Raw genomic sequence first — 19608 nt, forward strand, 5'->3', positions numbered from 1 at the left:
TCGCTTTGGAGCCTATCCTGGCAGTCACACTGGAGACTAGGCTGGCCTTGAACTCACAGAGATCCGCCTGCCTCTGCCTCCCCAGTGCTGGGATTAAAGGCATACGCCACCAATGCCCGGCTCATTTAAAATGTTTTATTAAAAACTTTTTATAACAGAGAGACAGGCCAGCTGCTGGCCCCACCCCGGTTTCTCCAAGAAGACTGGTGGGCACTGAAGAAACTTCATTTTGAGTCAGTGGCAACGCTGGCCACTGAGCAACACTGCCCTTTACTTCAACTGCTGCAAAGGACTCTTTGGACCATGGACAATAGGACAGTGGAATCGACTTTCCCCACATTGCTTGGGTCAATGGTAGGCAAGTCTTCCAAGAGTTCCCAAACCACAGGTCCCATGCTTTCAGCAGGTGGTAGCTGCTGCAGCCCACAACCATGGATGGAAGACATTGGGGGTGGCTGTCCTTGCTGGCAAGTCTCTGCTATCCTTTAATCATTAACTCAGGTAAAATCTTATCCTTCTCAAGAACTCTGATGCTTTTGACGACTGGTAGTCTTGCCAGCATAAAGCAAAACAGATTTCAGGAACAGGTATTTTAGGGTTTATCTATGTGAAGATAAGAAAATGTAAGGTGTATGAAGGTCTGAGAATGGAAGGTCTAAGATGGTAATATAAGGTATATGAATTAAAGTTATGAAGGTGTGAGGATAAAAAGGCTTAAGTGATGATAAAATGAGTTGAGACATTCAAAAGAATGAAATATGTTCCAGATTTCTCTATTTCTCATGCTACTGTTCATAGTCAGTAAAGTTCTACAATACAACGACACGATCGTAACTACAAGGTCAAGATTAAGATGCTTTACATTGTCCTAAAAAATATCTGTCAATTTTAAAATGTTAAGGCTTTCAGCCAACATGAATATGCTGCTAATGTGTCTAAAATTTATGTTTTCACAAACTCAAGGATTCTTCTAAGTTCCAGGGAGCCGAATTGGATCAAAACAAACAGGCCAGATTCACTCCAAATAAATAGTATTTAATCTTTCCCTGGTCCCAGGACTCCCTTCCCTCATGTTGGGACCCCTTGGGATCCCTCCCTCATCTTACAATCTTCCCAAGTACCAGGATCTAAGAAAAAAAAAAATTCCTAAACTTAACCTTGTCCTCTGCTCTGCCAACATCTTGCCAGGTCTAAGAGGTGCCAGAGTTCCAAACAGCCTGCATTACCATTAAAAAACCAGCTACCCCAGGGCATGGCAGCACCTCATGCTTTCTCAGGCCCCCCAAAGATGGTCAATGCCCTCCAGGTCAGCCGGAAGCAGCCTTGAGAACTCTACATCCCCATCCCTAACCTGCCATGCCCAACTCCCCACCTTTTATGATAAACAAGAGTCAGGATTGTTAGGACATCAGGCTGACCCCGCCCCCTGATGATGGGCGGGGCACACACAGGGAAGTGCTGCATCATCACCACATCACTCATCATGCATTACAGACCTGTGTGAGGACTCTGGGCATGCGTGGAACCTCAGTGCGCATGGCAGTCTTCCCTTTAAAAGTTCCAACTTCCCCCGCCTCTCTCTGTCTCTTCTTGGGTTGGTTGCCAATCCATCCCTATCTCCTCCCCTTTTCAATAAATTCCACGTGTGTCTGTTGGTCCCCAGTTTCGTGTTTCATCACCAATGGCTGCAGCAGAAATCAAACAGAGGTCATTCTGATTTTTTATAGGAACCCAGATATTTTCCATAAGGAGAAAAAAAATGGGAGTTCTCCATAGGAACCACCATAGCATTCCATGCTCTCCAACCTCCTGGCTCTTCTCCACGAGACATGGGCTTTTAGAAAACCATAACTCCAAAATTTCTATAATGTTTGATTCCAGAAACTGGTGAAAGGAAGGATGCTTTGAGGATAGATTTGTTATGCCCACACCGTGGAGTGCCCCAAAGGCCAACAAGGATACCGAGTCCCATATGTAAAAGCAAAGAGCCTTTATTCAAGGTTAAGTGTGAACTCTTTCTGACACAGCAGTTGAGAGTAGAGAGTACCCAGCCCAGGTGGGGTATGGTTTTTGTCATAGTAGAGGTTGGGGATGAGGGGATTATCAGGGTTTAAGACTCTGATTGACTGACATTTGTCTAGGGATGGATTGGGAAAGGGGGATGGGCGTGTACTTAGGCTAAGGAGCATCAGTTGATCCTATCTACATTGGGTCAAATGTTAGGAATTTCCTTTGGAACATTAGGTACTTTCCCCTTAGAAGGGTCCTTCCTGGGTGGTGCCTAGGTGGTCCCAGATTATGGTCTCTCCTGGAGTCAGGTGTTGCCCCAGGGTAAACTGAAACTTCAGGCCTACTTTCTGGTTGGTCTCCATGGAGCTTTGTCATGGCATCAGTGCAGCGAAGTGCCAGGTGTGTACCAAGTTGCCCTGGGCCTCACAGATTTGGTCAGTACAATGAAACCATGAATGTGTTTAGTCTATAAAATAGCCAGACAGGGCAAGTCCTCCAAGCCAGGAGGCACACCAATCCTGAGCCTGTGGGTACCCCTAGATATTCCCCTTATGCGGTCCTATAAGATCTCTGGTGGTTTCTCGGGGTCTTTCCCCGGCCATCTGCCATGGTAGATGGATGAAAGGCCCAAGCTAATGGGGTTAGCTTGTTAAACAACTGCAAATAATGCCTCTTGCTGTTTGCATCAAACTTTCGACTCTGCCTGGTGATTGGGGTAACCTCCGTCCTGGGCCTAAATCCTGGGGGCCTGAGCCACCGGGAGTCTTTCAGTTCTGGTCCTGTTTTATCCCTGAACATCCCCTTCCTACCTGGGCAAGAGACATGCCTTCACTTACAGAAAGATTGCAGTTCCAGAAACTTCTACTAGGTATACTCCCTGTGAAATCTAATCCCAGTTGCTGCCCACCATCTTGTATGGGATTGGGAATTGCTTGTTATTATTCAAAGCTTTGTTTTGAAAGGCCAGAAGTACTTGGACAAGATCAACATGGCCAGACCTGTGCTGGAGAAGCCTTGCCGTGCTGGATAACTCTGCCCCCAGTAGTCTGCAAGTTTTAATCTTTTTTTTTTTTTTTGAGACATTTCAACTCTATCATTTAAATATTCCCAAGATTTTCAGGGGACTCCCAGATTCCAATAGGATGTCCTCTTCCCAGGAGGCTTTATGAAAACTAACACACCTTTCATTTAACATGACAAGAGTGGGCAATTGTGGAATGAGGCCAGAAAGGTGTTGGGAGCTGGGAGCTGAAACTCGATGAGTCCTACACTGCGAATATGGTTTGAACACAGATATTCTTGTTGTATCAAATAGTAATGAATCAGGACTTTATGAAAATGGCAATCAGATGTGATTTCACACATTAAAAATGGAAACCTACTTGCCAGTGTTTAGAATGTCAACTTGAACACAAGCTCTGTGAGTATTATGCATACTCACAGTCCATGTTAATCTAGAGCTGGTGTTGAAGGGACCAACCCCCCCTCCCCCATTTTGGCAGCCATGACAGGATAATATATGCTTACCTGACCTTGCTGGGACTGTCCTGGTCACTTGGAGGTCAGATGCCCTCCTTGTGGTAAGAAACCAATCAGAAGTTAGCTGGTGGTGCTATGTTTTACAGCTCTAGGTGTGCACAACAGTGACATGTAGAGCATAGCAACTGCCCTGGGAGGGCCTATGGGCCATAACAACCAGTTGACCAATCAACACAGGGCAAATTCTCCAAGCCTGCAGGCACACCAATCCTGAGCCTGTGCATACCCCTAGACACTCCCCTTATGTTGTCCTGTAAGATCCCTGTCTCTCTTTCCTTCAGCCATTCACCTCGGTGGATGGATGAAAGGCCTGAGCTAATGGGGTTAGCTCATTAAACAACTGAAATAAAAGACTCATTGCTTTTGCATCGAAATGGGCCTCTTGGTGATTTGGGGGTTCAGAATTTGGGCACAACAGTGTTAGCCCACTTCCTTACACAGCCTCCACATGAACACATTTCAGTTTTATAGCCTCTGCTCTGGCCAGCCCTCAGACAACACACTGGACAGCGATGAGGAGTGGAATGTCTCAGGGCATCTTCGAAGACTAATGGCTAGCACGCAACCTACTCGGTTGATAAGCCCAAAAGGACCCAACAAGACCTTCCTAGAAGGGTAGAGTGTTCAAACCACCTTGGAGTGTTTTCTCACTCTCCTTGCTTGAGGGTCATGAATTGGAATTTTATGAAGACATTTTCTATGAGCCTATAATACTAATGATGTCATAAAATGTCCTGGGTACAGATTTAAATGAGAAAGCAAGATTCAAAGCTCCAAATGACCTCCAAATATTATAATTAAGTACAAATATATAGTAATGTATACACAGTAATATATAATATATTCATAATATGTTATCTTAGTGATTATCTCAGGATGATAAAACTTTTGATAATTTTACTTTATGTATCTATATAGCTTACAAATTGGATTGAGCAAATATTTATTTATAAACGTTTTAACATTATCAGAAATTAAATCTTAAGCAAGCAAATTAGGAATTATACTAAAAATTTTAAAGTCCTGCCTGTTAAGTTTTTAAAAATTAGTTTAAATGATATTTTAAAATAGAATATGAACCATAGCTAAAAAGTTAAAACATTAAAGTAGTTAAAAACAACAACAAAAGGAGGGCCAGCAATGTTACTCTGTGGCTGTTGTGACCCGGCATGTCTCAGCCCCAAACCATGGATGCTTCGAGGTTTGGCCTGAGTAGGGGAGTGTGGACTTGGAAATTCCTAGCAACCCAACAGCGATAAAGACCAAACACAGGCATCTTGTCATCTTTAGAGAGCTCTTAGTTCCATGCTGCAAAACTGGAGTCTCTCCTTTATTCAGCATCTTCCTGGCTGTAACCTAACCCTTCTTCCCAGGACCTGAGACTGTTTTTCTTCCATCTTTCTAGACCTTATCAGCAGATCTCTCTCTACCACCCCTCCTCCTGTAGACCTCTCTGCCTGACACCTCCTAACTATCTGTCCTCACTGTCACATAGACTTTTTCATCTGCCCTGGTGCAGGCCTATTCAAATGCTTAGTTCTGTAGAGATGCAAAACTAGGGGACATTCTCCACTGAGGCTATGCTATTCAACAGCAAATCAGCTAGCATCTGCAATACAATGCAGACCTGAGCTCTGGAGCTTTGGACCCTGAGAAATCCACTAATAGCACAATATTCAGCCGACATGTGGCTAAGAGTACTTGCTGCCAAGGCTGATGACTTGATTCCTGAAACTCAATTGGTGCAATGAGTGAATTGACTCCCATTGGTTGTCCTCTCATCTCTCTCATGTGCTTTTCAAGGTATGTATACAACCATACACACACACAACAACAACAACAACAACAACAACAACAACAATAATAATAATAATCACAATAAATGTTTAAAAATAGAAATAAAAAGAAAGTAATACAAATTCACACATATAAAATAGAATTAAAAATACAGTCTAGGAAAGACTAGTGGTATTGAAGGGACCAGCTCCCCATTTCAGCAGCCATAACAGCTGAACACGTGCTTGTCTGACCTTGTCCTAGTCACTAGAAAGTCAGATGCCTGCCTCATGGCAAGGAACCAATCAGAAGTTAGCTGGTGGCACTATGCTTTACGGCTCTGGGTGTGCTTTATGGACAAGTGCACAGCAATGACGCACAGAGCATAGCAACCACCCTGGGAGGGCCTATGGGCTGTAACAACCAGTTGACCAATCAACACAGGGCAAGCCCTCCAAGCCTGGAGGCACACCAATCCTGAGCCTGTGCGTACCCCTAGACACTCCCCCTACGCTGCCCTATAAGATCTCTTGGGAGGCCCTAGGAGCTGTCTTTTGCTAGCCATCCGCCATGGCGGGTGGGTGAAAGACCTGAGCTAATATGGGGTTAGCTCGTTAAACAACAATAAAGCCTCATGCAGTTTGCATCAAGCTCTCGAATACGCCTGGTGATTGGGATGACCGTGGTCATGGCCTGGGACCCCGGATACCTGAGTTTTCCCGGGGTCTAACATATTCTTGCAAAGGACCTGAGTTTGGTTCCTAGCAACCACAATGAGTGGCTCTCAATTGATCATAACTACTGCTCTATGGAGTCCGAAGCCATGTTGTGGACTTCCCTGGCACCAACATCAACCTTTACACACACACCCCTCCCACACACATAGATACATGTTGTTTTCTTTTAAAATACAGTACATAAATGAGGGCTTGTGGTGAAGTGAGGCAAGGTGAAAACAGGAAAACAAAAGATTTGATTGATAGGAGGGATTAAAGAGAAATAGAAAGTAAAACAAAGTATTAGAGAAATGACTCCAAAAAGCCAGGGTGATAAGCCAGGCAAATCATGTGTTTAATAAAACAAGAAAGGCTAAGAGTGGAAGCCGAGAGTGATAAAGTCAAGAAAACCGATTGTGGCTGTTGGCCGCGTTGCGGCTGTGCTGGTGTGTGGCGGCGGTGGTGTTAGCGGCGGCTGCAGCAAAGCGTTTGGCACAATGTCTCACACCATTTTGCTGGCACAGCCTACCAAGAGGCCAGAGGGCAGGACTTACACTATGAGTCTGTGAATGAGTGCCTGGAAGGTGTTTGTAAAATGTATGAAGAACACCTGAAGAAAATGAATCCCAACAGCCCCTCTATCACATACGATATCAGTCAATTGTTTGATTTTATTAACGATCTAGCAGATCTCAGCTGTCTTGTATAGCGAGCTGATGCACAGACGTACCAGCCTTATAACAAAGACTGGTTCAAAGAGATCTACATGCGCCTTCGTCGACAGGCCCAACGGGCTGGGAAGTAATTGAGTTGGAAGCTTTAGGGGCTGGGGATGGGCTGGAAAGAGGTGCATACAGCGTGCTGTAGTGAACATTTTGTATGATAGTAATCCTGTTTCCATTTTGTTACTAGAGCCAAGATTGAATGTATGACATGAAACGTGAATGACCTTTTCATTCTGAAACCACCATTGCCCCTTTGCTCCTTTTCTTTCTTTTTTTACTTAAACATTTTTATAATTCAGAAAGGAAGTGTTTTTTGGCATTTAAAGTTGGTTCCAGTCCTTGAAACTGTTCATATCTGCTCTTTAGCAGTGAGTGCACTAATCCTTTATGGGGTTGGGAGTGGTGACAAGGTTAGTTATGTCCTCTGGGAAAGTCTTAGTGAAAAATAAAGAAATGTTCTGTAAAAAAAGAGAGAAAGAAAGAAAGAAAGAAAGAAAGAAAGAAAGAAAGAAAGAAAGAAAGAAAAAGAAAACCGATTGTGCTCCAGCCAGCAGCTTCAGTTGTCTGTTTGAAGATGTCTTCATGGGAAAGTCTTCTCTGAGTCTGTTGTGTTCGATTGGCTCAGTGGTAGAGGGCTAAGCAAGCACAAGGCTTTGGGTTCAATCCACAGGAATACAAAACAAACAAGCTGAAAAGCCAAATCATAGAGAAACAACCCATATCTTCTTTGGATAGAATCATGGTAACAGTCTCCAACTCTGGGCAGCTCCAGCAACTGGGATTTGACTCTGGGAATCTGCTACCTCTATGGCACTAGAGACACAAATACACTTCCTTGAGACCATTCTAGACCTTATTCCATTCCATCTTTTCACCAAACATTTAAGTACCACTGCTTAGGGATTTGCTACCTCTCAGGAGTGGTTAAAAGTTTTTCTTCCATCATTCTCTGTTGTAGAATATGTCTTTACACTGTGTGAAGATACGTCACTGTGACTGGATTAATAAAAAGCTATATGGCCAAGAGCTAGGTGAGATTGTCAAGGCAGAGAGAATGCTGGGAAGAAGAAGGGCAGAATCAAGAGAAGACTCTGAGGAAGCATACCTGGTAGGAGATGAGGTAACAATACAGGAGCCACATGGCAGCAAGTAGATTAATAAAAATGCGTTAATCTAAGTTATAAAAGCAGTTAGAAACAAGTCTAAGCTCTCAGCTGAGCTTCCATAGTTAATAATTTCTGTGTCATTTTTTGTGAGCTGATGGCTCAAAACAAAAATCTGACTATAATTCTCCCTTGTAATATTAGGTTCTTTCCCTTCATGGTTTGCAATGATTAATCTATATGCTCCCTCTTGTAATGTCTACTCAACCTGCCTAACGATGCTACCCTTTAGTACAGTTCCTCCTTTTGTGGTGACCTCCAACAATAAAATTATTTTCATTGCCACTTTACAGCTATAATTTTGCTACTGTTATGCAGAATATCTGTGTTTTCTGATGGGTGACCCTTGTGAAAGGGTCATTCAATCCTAGGGGCTGTGACCCACAGGTCAAGAACCACTTTCTTAATAGGTTTTAAGCTTCAAGAGAGCAGAGATTGTATGTTTTTTTCTTATCATTAGATGATACAGCCTACAATCCACCATGCCAGGAAAACTAGGAAACAAGGAGGACCCTAAGAGAGACATACATGGTCCCCCGGAGAAGAGGAAAGGGACAAGATCTAGTAAGCTAATTGGGAGCATGGGGGGAGGGGAGAGGGAGTTAGAAGAAAGAGAAGTGGAGAAGAGGAGGGGTGAGGAGGACATGAGGGAGCAGAAAGATCTAGTCAGGGGAAGAGTAGAAGAGAGCAAGAAAAGAAATGCTATAATAGAGGGAGCCATTATAGGTTTAAAGAGAAATCTGGCACTAGGGAAATGTCCAGACATCTACAAGGTTGACCCGAACTAACAATCTAAGCAATAGTCGAGAGGTTACTGTTGTGCCCAAATTCTGAACCTCCAAATCACCAAGAGGCCCATTTCGATGCAAAAGCAATGAGTCTTTTATTTCAGTTGTTTAATGAGCTAACCCCATTAGCTGGGGCCTTTCATCCACCCACATGGCAGATGGCTAGGGAAAACCCCAAGAAACCATGGGACAGAGATCTTATAGGGCAGTGTAAAGGGAGTGTCTAGGGGTACCTAAAGGCTCAGGATTGGTGTGCCTTCAGTCTTGGAGGACCTGCCCTGTGTTGATTGGTGGACTGGTTGTTAGGGCCCATAGGCCCTCCCAGGGCGATTGATATGCTGAGCATGTCATTGCTGTGCACTTGTCTGTAAAGCACACCCAGAGCTGTAAAGCATAGCACCACCAGCTAACTTCTGATTGGTTCCTTGCCATGAGGCAGGCATCTGACCTCCTAGTGACCAAGGCAAGGTCAGGCAAGCACATATTAGGCTGTTATGGATGCCAAGAGCCCTTATATGCCCTTCTCTGATAATGAGATTAATGACTACCTTATATGCTATCCTAGAGCCTTCATCCAGTAGCTGATGGAAGCAGAAACAGACACCCACAGCTAAACACTGAGTTGAAATCTGGAATCCAGTTGCAGAGAAGGAGGAGTGATAAGAAAAGGGGTCAAAACCAACCTGGAGAAACCCACAGAAACAGCTGACCTGAACAAGGGGTTGCTCATGGACCCCAGACTGATAGCTGGGAAACCAGCATTGGACGTCAGGACAATCTATGGGGCCACTGATAGTGGACCAGTATTTACCCCTAGTACACAATGGACTTTGAGAGCCCACTCCACATAGAGGGATACTCTCTCAGCCTAGACACACTAGGGAGGATCTAGGCCCTGCATGGAAGGCCCCACCCTCCCTGGGGAACAGAAGGGGGTTGGGATGGGGGTTGGTGGGGGGCAGGGGAGAAGGGGAGGAGAAGGAACTGAGATTGACATGTAAAAGAAGCTTGTTTCTAACTTAAATTTAAAAAAGTAAGAAAGAAGAAGATACAGAATTGTCTCTTAGTAGGCTCAACAAGTATTTATGGATGGATGGATGGATGGATGGATGGATGGATGGATGGATGGATGGATGGATGGATGGATGGATGGAAGGATAGATATATAAATGTGTTCGTGGAACACCATGCTCTGTGCTATCTATGTTATTCATCTTTGTAAACTGGCTTCACTTCCCATACAGATTTATTGGCTATGTCCTAGGCACTGAAACTGTAAAAATGAGTAGAAAACTGTTCTGGCTTTGCAAAACTCTAATTCTAGGAAGGGAAACACACAGACTAAATAGTAATGTGTGGTGTGTGTGTGTTACAAATGCCCACTCCACTGTGGATGCACCAACAAGATGTCTATCTGCTTGCTGAGTTAAAGAAGCCTCAGAAACAGGCAGTACCGAAATTAAGTTTCAAGGTATGCTCCAAAATTTTCAGGGACGACTGATCAGATTTGCATTTCAGGAAGGTCACTGCAACTGAAACATTGCTGGTAGGTAGGAAGGGTGAGGAGATAGGGACACTAGCTGGAATTCATTTGAGAAATAATGAAGATGGCAGCAGCAGAAGAAATGAGGCGGAGAAAAATTCAGGGACTAGTTTGTTTTTTTTTAATAATTTTTAATTTATTTACTTATTTTTATTACATATACAGTGTTCTGTCTGCATATTTGCCTGCACACCAGAAGAGGGCACCAGATCTTATGATAGATGGTTGTGAGCCACCATGTGGTTGCTGGGAATTGAACTCAGGACCTCTGGAAGAGCAGCCAGTGCTCTTAACCTCTGAGCCATCTCTCCAGCCCCCAGGGACTAGTTTTTTGAGCATATAAATAGGAGGAGACCATTACTCATAGGTTGCAAAGAGTAGTAGAGAAGGGATTTCAGGATAATCTGAGCATCAAGAGGAACTATTTGGTACCATTAACAAAAAGTTGAAAGGGAAAAGAGGAGAATGTTTGGGGACTGCAACATTTCTGGTTCCCTACCCAAGCAGGATACAGCTGTTGAAAAGAAATCTTCAACTCCCAGCAGGAGTCAGAGTGAGATTTGGTCCTAATGGTGTGTGGGTATGGCTAAAGTCCAGGAGCAGACAGAAGGGTAAAGAGAGGAGAATTGAGCAGGGAACCCTGTGGGACCTACCTGTGATGAAGACTTTTTTTCCCTCTGACTTGGTAATTTGCACACTGTAGTTAGAAAATTTCATAATTTAATTATAATTAATTGTATGCTGTGTTGGCACTGTGGCTGTTTACCAGAACTCATGGCTAATACTCTTTTCAAATGTTTTAAATTATTTGTAGAATGGAAATGAGCCACATGCTATACAAAATACAGCCATTTAATTTCTTTGGTTATCATTTTTAGAAGCTATGTTGACAAAGACAAATCGTAAAGTGACATCCTCCTTGCCTTCTCCCTATGCTCGGTTCCCACTGTTGTTTGTTTTTTTAACCACTCAAATATTGTTAGAACTGTGTCCTGTCTTTCGAGACAGAAAGAGTCACCTGGAAAATTACCATTTCAAAGTTCTTAAAGAGCTACTGGAACAAAACCCCATAAAACAGCAAATTAACCATTATTAGCATATTCATAAACTGAAACATAAGGTCAAACTCTTTATTTTCATTCCAAAAAGCCACCTACTTATGTCATCGGTCATGCTTTTTGTTCTACAGCCAATAGTGTGATTTGAATAAATTCTCAGAGGCATTTACAATTAAAAAGAAGAAGAAGAAGAAGAAGAAAACATCCAGAAAGAAAAGAAATGTTTGCAGTTAAATATACTTAGTAAATTAAGCGACATCTCTGCAGAGCCTCAGAGCAATCTGTTGTCCTTTATCCTCATAATCTCATGAGTAAAGTCTCTCTCTCTATTCACTGAGATTTGTAATAAAAATTGTGACAGCATCATGCTGAAGCAATTTCCCTGCTAATGTAATGGCATTAAGATATTCAAATTATCATTGTTTTTTTTGCGCTGGGAGTTTTCAAAGATGCATGCCAACAGAGTTTTCTAAGCAAGCTATCTAGCAAGCAACACTAAATCCCATAATGTTAGTTTGGAGGGAAATTGCATGAGAAACTTCAAGACCCATTAAAAAAAAATTCTCCCAAATGTTGAAAACCAATGTGACAGACAGGAATGGGCCTCAAAGGTTAGGTATAATGGTTAATTTCAGCTGTCAATTTGATTAGATTTAAAAAATCTAGAGCAAGTTTTCAATGAAACAATTTGATTAATAATTAAAATGAAAACATATGGGTCATTAACAAGACACGTTTTGGGTGTGCATCTATGAGGGCTTTTCTTGAGAGTTTTGTGGACAAACACCTGCCCTGAATGTGGGTGGTACCATCTCATGGGCTGTGGTATGCACTGAATAAAAAGAGATAAAGGAAACCATGACAAGCAGTTTAGCATTGGCAAATATTCATCTCTCTGCTTCCTGACTACATAAACACCGTAACCAGTTGTCTTGTGTTGTAGCCATTATACCTTCCCTGCCATGATAGACTGTACCTTTGCCTGAGCCAAATAAACCCTTTCTCACCAAGTTGCTTCTTGCCAGGCTTTGGTCACAAGAACAAGAAAAGTAACACAGAGGTGGCACCTTCCAAGTTGGCCTGGTAGATAAGCCAAGAGGTGACTTTTTTAATGTAACAGGAAAAATAAAAGGCTCAGAGGTTCAAACTTCAAGCTGAAGATCATAAAAGCAAAATAGGGGGCTTCTAGCTCTTACCACTACCTCAGGCTGAAAGGGATGATCCTGCTGCCTACCCTCAGAGTGGCTGGAAAATCCTGAGACCAAATGTCTTCCTATTCTCAGTGTGGCCGGAGAATGAATGAGTCATCTCTGATTAGGAAAGGATGGGGAAGTGTTTTTGTTTTTGTGAGACAGGATTTCTCTGTGTAGCCCTGGCTGGCCTGGAACTCACTCTGCAGACCAGGCTGACCTGGAACTCACAGAGACCCACCTGCCTCTGCCTCCCAAGTGCTGGGACTAAAGGCGTGTACCACAAGGGATGGAGCTTTTGAAAAATTGTTTTGCTTCTTAGATCCTTGAGAGCCTCAGATAGGTCAGTAGAAGCTGTGTGGAAACAATTTTTCTGCCTCTGGCAACCTAGACCCAAAAGACACCTTTTTGCTTTCTTAAATTTGAATTCTTTCTCTACTGTCCTTTTATGCTATATTATCTCCAGTAAGAGAAAATTGGGCCAGGCAGTGGTGGCACAGACCTTTAATTCCAGCACACAGGAGGCAGAGGCAGGCGGATCTCTGTGAGTTTGAGACCAGCCTGGACTACAAAAGCTAGTTCCAGGAGCGCCTCCAAAGCCACAGAGAAACCCTGTCTCAAAAAACCAAGAGAGGGGAGAGAGAGAGAGAGAGAGAGAGAGAGAGAGAGAGAGAGAGAGAGAGAGAGAATTGGCCTCTGCAATAATTGTCAAGGTACCATTATGATGGGATTGTCCCAAGACACTTCCCCCAGTCACATCAAACAGATCTCTGTACATTTTGTGTATGTGCTTCCCATTGCCTAGTTCTCTTACCACCGCTGCTTATCCAAAAGCTTCCCATTGCCAATACTCAATGCTACAGTTAAGGATAACTTGGGGTTCCTTCTCTGACATCCCCCTACTCCAGATCAACTGAACATACTTTATATCCCTAGCTGGGATTAAAATAGACATGTGTGTTCAGTACCTTCACCATATACACATGTACCTGGACACACATGTACTTCGCACACACGTGGATACATACATGCACATATAAACGATCTTTCTTTAGTACTCCCCACTTGTGGTGGTATGAACTGTTCCCCACAGTATTTGAACACTGACCCCAGCTGGTGGTATTTGGGGAAGTTAGGGATGTTTCAGAGCTGAGGCTTGTCTGGAAGAAGTAGATCACTGAGTTACATCCTGGTCCCTGCTCCAGCTGGATTCACTTCCTGCCGCCTGTTCAGATGACACAAGAGGAAGTAAGAAGTCCCAGCTGTACAATTCCACCACCCTGGAACTACCTAGTACCATTTTCCCTACTCTGATTCCTGCTTCTTGTCTTCCTTAAACTGGCTACAGCGCTGAGCAAAGGAAGTGACACAGGAAATCTGTGCCCAAGAGTGGGGTTGTGGCTGAGAGAAACCCTACCATATGGCTCACAGACCTTTGGAACTAGTTGGTGAGAATTTAGAAACACGAGGAGCTGTGGGTAGAGAAGCCCTAGAACACTATAAAGAGAGCTTCATGGACCATTCTGGTAGAAGTGTGGAAGACAAGAGTGCCCAAAGAAAGGCAGACAATCAAGTCGGTGCTCACAGATTTCAAAGGTGAACTGGACCGGAGCCACTCATGCTCAAGTCCTGACCATCTGAGTTAGAACAAATTATAACAGACCAATTTGTTCAGTGGAGTAATTGAAAGATAGCATAGCATTCAGGATGTGGCTTTGTTATTAATCGCTGTGTTTAGTGATCGGTATAATAAAAACTCTACACAGGAAGATGGGGAAGGTGTGCAGTTTGGCAAGGAAAGAAGTGTGAATATGGGTAAAAGTGAAAATGGCTGGGGTGTTTTGACCATAATTGTTAAAGAGATTTGCATCCCTACCAGAAACCAGGTTGTTGACACTGGGAGGCAAGATTATAAAAATGCAAATTGGTTTGAAAGGAGAACCTGAACCTAGAAGGCAGCCTCAAGGGCTCCCTGCTGGAAACCACCACCCAGAGAAAAGTCTTTTTACATTAGGCCATAAAGACACACACAGGCCACTGCAATAGTGAGGCAGGGAGCTGGGGTATATAGACCCCAAACTATGGAGGCTCCTAAAGTAGGCTGAATACATTCTTACAATATGAAATGGCCATGCACCTATGGGGGCTAGGGGAGGGGTATTACAGTCTGAATGTGAAATGTGTTTGAACACTTGGTCCCTAGCTGATCATAAATACTGCTTGGGGAAGTTGTGGAAACTGTAGTCAATGGGGATGAGGGTGAGGGAGTGAGAGGTGGTGGAGGTAGGGACTGGGGGTTGGAGTGAGGTGAGGGGTGCTTGGGTTCTGGCTCAAGTAACACTCAGCTTCCTACTCTGCCATGATGTGACCTGCCACATACTCCCAAGAAAGGCCTGCGGCCAGTGGCCATGCCTTTCCTGCCATTAAACTACAAACTGGATCCATCTTTCCATAAGTGCATTTTGTTAGGGGTGTAGTTATAGTGATAAAAAATAAATAACGGCCACAGCACTAGATAAATTTATTTTCATCCTCCTGTTTACTTGATGTCTCCTCAGAGAGGCCAGCACATAGTTATTTGATGAATGCATACTGTCACCCTTCTTAAAACTGTCCTTAGAGGGCATAACACTAGAAGATGAGGCAAGTGACAGAAATCCCTGGAATCCCGAGCTCATTCCAAGAAATAGTACTTCTGAGGGTCCCAGTGAGAGGTGTCCATCGAGAAAACACTGGGTGATAAAGGAGAGAAAATGTCCATGGACATGGTAGTTTATGTCCTTTCCTGGACTGTGGTTCAGAAGGAAGGCTCTGGGTCCTACATACACTTATGTACAATATATAAACAATATTTATATACAATATAAATAAAGCAGCTGGGCAGTGGTGGCGCATGCCTTTAATCCCAGCACTCAGGAGAAAGAGGCAGGCGGATCTCTGTGAGTTTGATACCATACTGGTTTACAAGAGCTAGTTCCGGACAGCCTCCAAAGCCACTAAGAAACCCTGTCTCGAAAAACAAAACAAACAAACAAACAAAAAAACAAAAAACAAACAAAAAACCCAAAAATATAAATATAGCATATTTATGTTATATATTACATAAGAATATTTAATATAATACATGAAGCTTGCTGACACATAGTATTTGGCGAAGGAAGAAATAGGTGGCATATATCCTATTTCCTTCAGAAAGATGTTTAATATTAGATGCAAACCTTCATTTTACAATATTTATGAGGGCTACAGGTTTGTTGTGTTTTTGAAGGTATAATCCAGGGCCATTTTTCTTATCATACCAAATGGTGCTTCTATACTATAATCATCTCCAGAGCTCTACTGTAAAATATTGCAAAATGTCATTAGTGGGTAGCAATGGCTGGTTTTAATGGGGAATCATCATTTTGAATGTACATATAACCTTACATATTCCATTTTTATCAAAAGACTGCAGGGAACTTGAGAAATTGCCACAAAAACTGCCGAGCAGGGACTAGAGAAGGTTTTATATAGAATAAAATGAACCTACTCAAAACCTGGAATTCAAAAATCCATACTCATAAGGTGTGGGCAATGCTCTGCTCACACAGGGTACATTACTTTTGGGGAATGGTAGGTACTAAATACTTGTAACTTAAATGAAACGGAAATAGATAAACATAACCCAGCAGCTACAGCAGATCAAATGTCCCATAGAGCATGGATCAGGAAAAGATGGTGAATCTCCTCCTACTTAGTGACTGGTTCACATCAAGGAAGTAAGTTAACCCCTCTGAGCTTGCACTGACCCATCTTGCTTTGCCTTCTGTAACTATCTAGTAAAACACTGTTCATGAAAACATTTGATAAACTCTGAGGGGTCATACACATGAACTTTGGTTATTTTTATTATTTGTTTTTTTTTTTTTTTTAATACAGGGTTTCTCATAGCTTTGGAGCCTGTCCTGGCTCTCAATCTGTAGACCAGGCTGGCCTTGAACTCACAGAAATCAGCCTGCTTTTGCCTCCCAAGTGCTGGGATCAAAGTTGTGTACCACCACCACCCAGCTGAACTTCAGTTATTTTGAGGTCTCTGGCATATTATCTTTGTCCCCCACCACCACGTCTTTGATCTTAAATTTTTCTTTGGTCTTAAATTAACTCAAGAGTAAGTGCCTTACTTGGTGGAGTTATTTCTTTAGACTCTCTCTGTCCAGCTTCTTGGGAGCTCTGACTTCTGTTTGCCTCAGTATGAATTTGTGGGCTATGCTGACCTTGTCGAAGAAGAGAGTGAGCACTGGAACCCATGAAAGTACCATGCAGTATCTGAGGGTGGAGGAGGATGGGGAGGCAAGAAATTTCACTTCTGTTTTAGGGAACTAAACCATGACCCTCTTCCTTGAAACTGAGTCAAAAGGATTTCTCATGTCACAGTGTAGAACCCAGCGTTCAGTTTACATCTCACTTCAGCACAGGGCTGAACATACAACCTCAGCTAGGAAGCATTCTTGCTTGGCACAACACTAGCTGAAATCTAGAGCTGATGACTAATGGAACAAGGACTCAAATAACAACAGCAGCCAAGAGACTTGTGCTTGCCACATGCAGGCCGTTCTGTGTCTTAATTCAGTGACTCTTCCCAGCTATTTTGTCCTTATCCAGATAAGGAAAACACAGACAGTCCTTGACTTAGGATGGTTTCACTTAGTATGCTAGTTGAAAGCCACAGCAATTCAGTGGAAGCCACACTTTAAATTTTGATCTTCTGTGCTGGTGATGGTGTTGTGCTCCATTATTATGCTGGATGGTGGATCCAAACTGTCAGTCAGCTGTGCAATAATGAAGGCAAGCAATAGATACCCCTTGGTGTGTTGTGGCTCAGATGTTAGGCTCAGTGGGTTAGGTATATTGTGTGCATTTTTTACGTAGGATATATTTTTAACTTGCAATGGATTGACTGGAACTTAGCCCATCATAAATCAAGGAGGGTCTGTAATTTAAATTGCTTTACACAGACTCTTACAATCTAACCCTGGCTAGTCTGGAACTCACAGAGATCTGCCTGCTTCTGCCTTCAAAGTTCTGGGGTTAAAGGCATGTACTTCACCAGGCCGCTGTGTATAATTTATATGAAGCCAAATAGCTAGTAATAGGCATGAATTCAAACTCAGACAATCTAGTTCCAGACCCTTAACTCTATGTCACATTGCTACTTCTTCTTGTTATGATTATCATCTATAAGATGCATAACAAATTCTCCCCAGACTCAGCACCTTAATGCAACAGTATCTATGGTCAGTAATGGGAGCATGCCTTGGCTGGGTCCTTTGACCCAGAGGTTTTGATAGGCAGTGGTCAAAGTGTTCTCTAAGGCTATAGGCATCTTAAGATTTGACTGTGAAGAACTTACCTCTAAGCTTCCTCGGGGGGTTGATAATAGGATGAAGTTCCTTACAGGCTGTAGACAAAAAGTACCCTTAATTCTGTGCCCTGTGGCCTCTCTATCTTGGCAAATTTGCCATGTGGGTAAGCTGGGAAGGAAATAGAGTCCAGCAAAATGGGCCTCACCACTGAGCATAGTTATCATCGCTTAGTGGCATTCCATCACCACTGCCATCTTCTATTATCAGAAGCAACTCACTTCGTCCAGCTCACACACAACCTGGTGGAGATTAATAAAAGGACATAGATACAGAATAGTGAGGATCACAGCAACCACACCTGAAGCTTCCCACTTTCCAAATAATAGCATTTGTATAATAATATCATAACATTTACCAAAGGTCTATTATGTGCCAGACCACAAGTCAAAACATTTTATATACTAATTTATTTCATCCTTGCCATGAACTCTACTTGGCAGGAGCAATATTAAGAGAGAGTGTCAGCTGGGCTTTGGTGGCGCACGCCTTTAATCTCAGCATTTGGGAGGCAGAGGCAGGAGGGTCTCTGTGAGTTCGAGGCCAGCCTGGTCTACAGAGTGAGTGCCAGGATAGGCTCCAAAGCTACACAGAGAAACCCTATCTTAAAAGAGAGAGAGAGAGAGAGAGAGAGAGAGAGAGAGAGAGAGAGAGAGTGTGTTACCACTACATCAAGGGTCCGAAAATGAAGAATACCATTTGCCTGTATTACTGAGGCAGAATGAGTGTTAGGAATTGAATCTATTCCAACCACACATCCTCTAGGAAATTCTTTGTCTTAGTCATGAAATAACTCTCTCCAGGTAATTGCAAACAGTTTTTTCCCAAAGTAAGTGTTTGGGCTCTACCAGTTCCGAGCATAGCAAGACATATTACTCTTAAAAAAAAAACATAAAAGCTACTAACATGTGCAAGTGTGTGCATGTAGGTTGGTAATAGGGATGTAAGTGATGGTCAAGACCAAAGCCAGGGTTTTCATATGTTTGGCAAGAGCCTTACTGATGAGCTATATCCCCTCCCTAACCTAAAAAAACCCACAATTTTCTTACACATTATAAAAAGAACATAACTTCACATGAATTTAGTTTTTAAAATGAAAGTGCCAATAAGAATCATCTTAAGTTTCCTATAAAAGTTAAGTTTCCTATAAAACAAAATTACATAGAATATGAGCTATCCAAATGAATTATCTGTTTTGTTTATTTTTGCGTATGTATGTGCAGGTGTACATGAATGTGTTTGAGACTGCATGGGAAGGCATTTGTTGCTGTTGGATGCCTTCCTTAATCACTCCCAACCCTTTTTTTTTTTTTTTTTTTTTTTTTTTTTTTTTTTTGAGATATCTTCTATTAAACCTGGAGCTCAATGAGCATCTAGACCAGCTAGACCAGCTGGCCAGCAATTCCCATCGATCTTGCTGTTCCTACCTCCCCAAGTCTGGGATGCAGGTGCATGGTGCAGCATCCAGCTTTTTACATGAGTATGGAGGCTACAAACTCAGGTCCTCATGCTTGAATGACAAGCATTTTGCTGACAGTAAAATTAAGCCCAGGTGTTAATTTAAATCGAAATTCTTTATTTCCTGCTTCTTTTCAAAAAGGTTGAGGTGGCTTGTCCCTGGTCACTCAACCTTAAGAAAAGAATAAATAGCTCCCCTGAAAGGGCCGAGGCTCTTTGGGGTAGATGGAAGGGCACTGACAC

General features: G+C 42.8%; 1 pseudogene; it reads left to right on the forward strand.

The window, feature by feature from the left end:
- Positions 1-6538: 6538 nt before the first annotated feature.
- Positions 6539-7049, forward strand: LOC100753861 (annotated as a pseudogene).
- The last annotated feature ends 12559 nt before the right edge of the window (positions 7050-19608 follow it).

The sequence above is a fragment of the Cricetulus griseus genome, chromosome 2 (assembly GCF_003668045.3).
Source record: "Cricetulus griseus strain 17A/GY chromosome 2, alternate assembly CriGri-PICRH-1.0, whole genome shotgun sequence".
Taxonomy (NCBI): domain Eukaryota; kingdom Metazoa; phylum Chordata; class Mammalia; order Rodentia; family Cricetidae; genus Cricetulus; species Cricetulus griseus.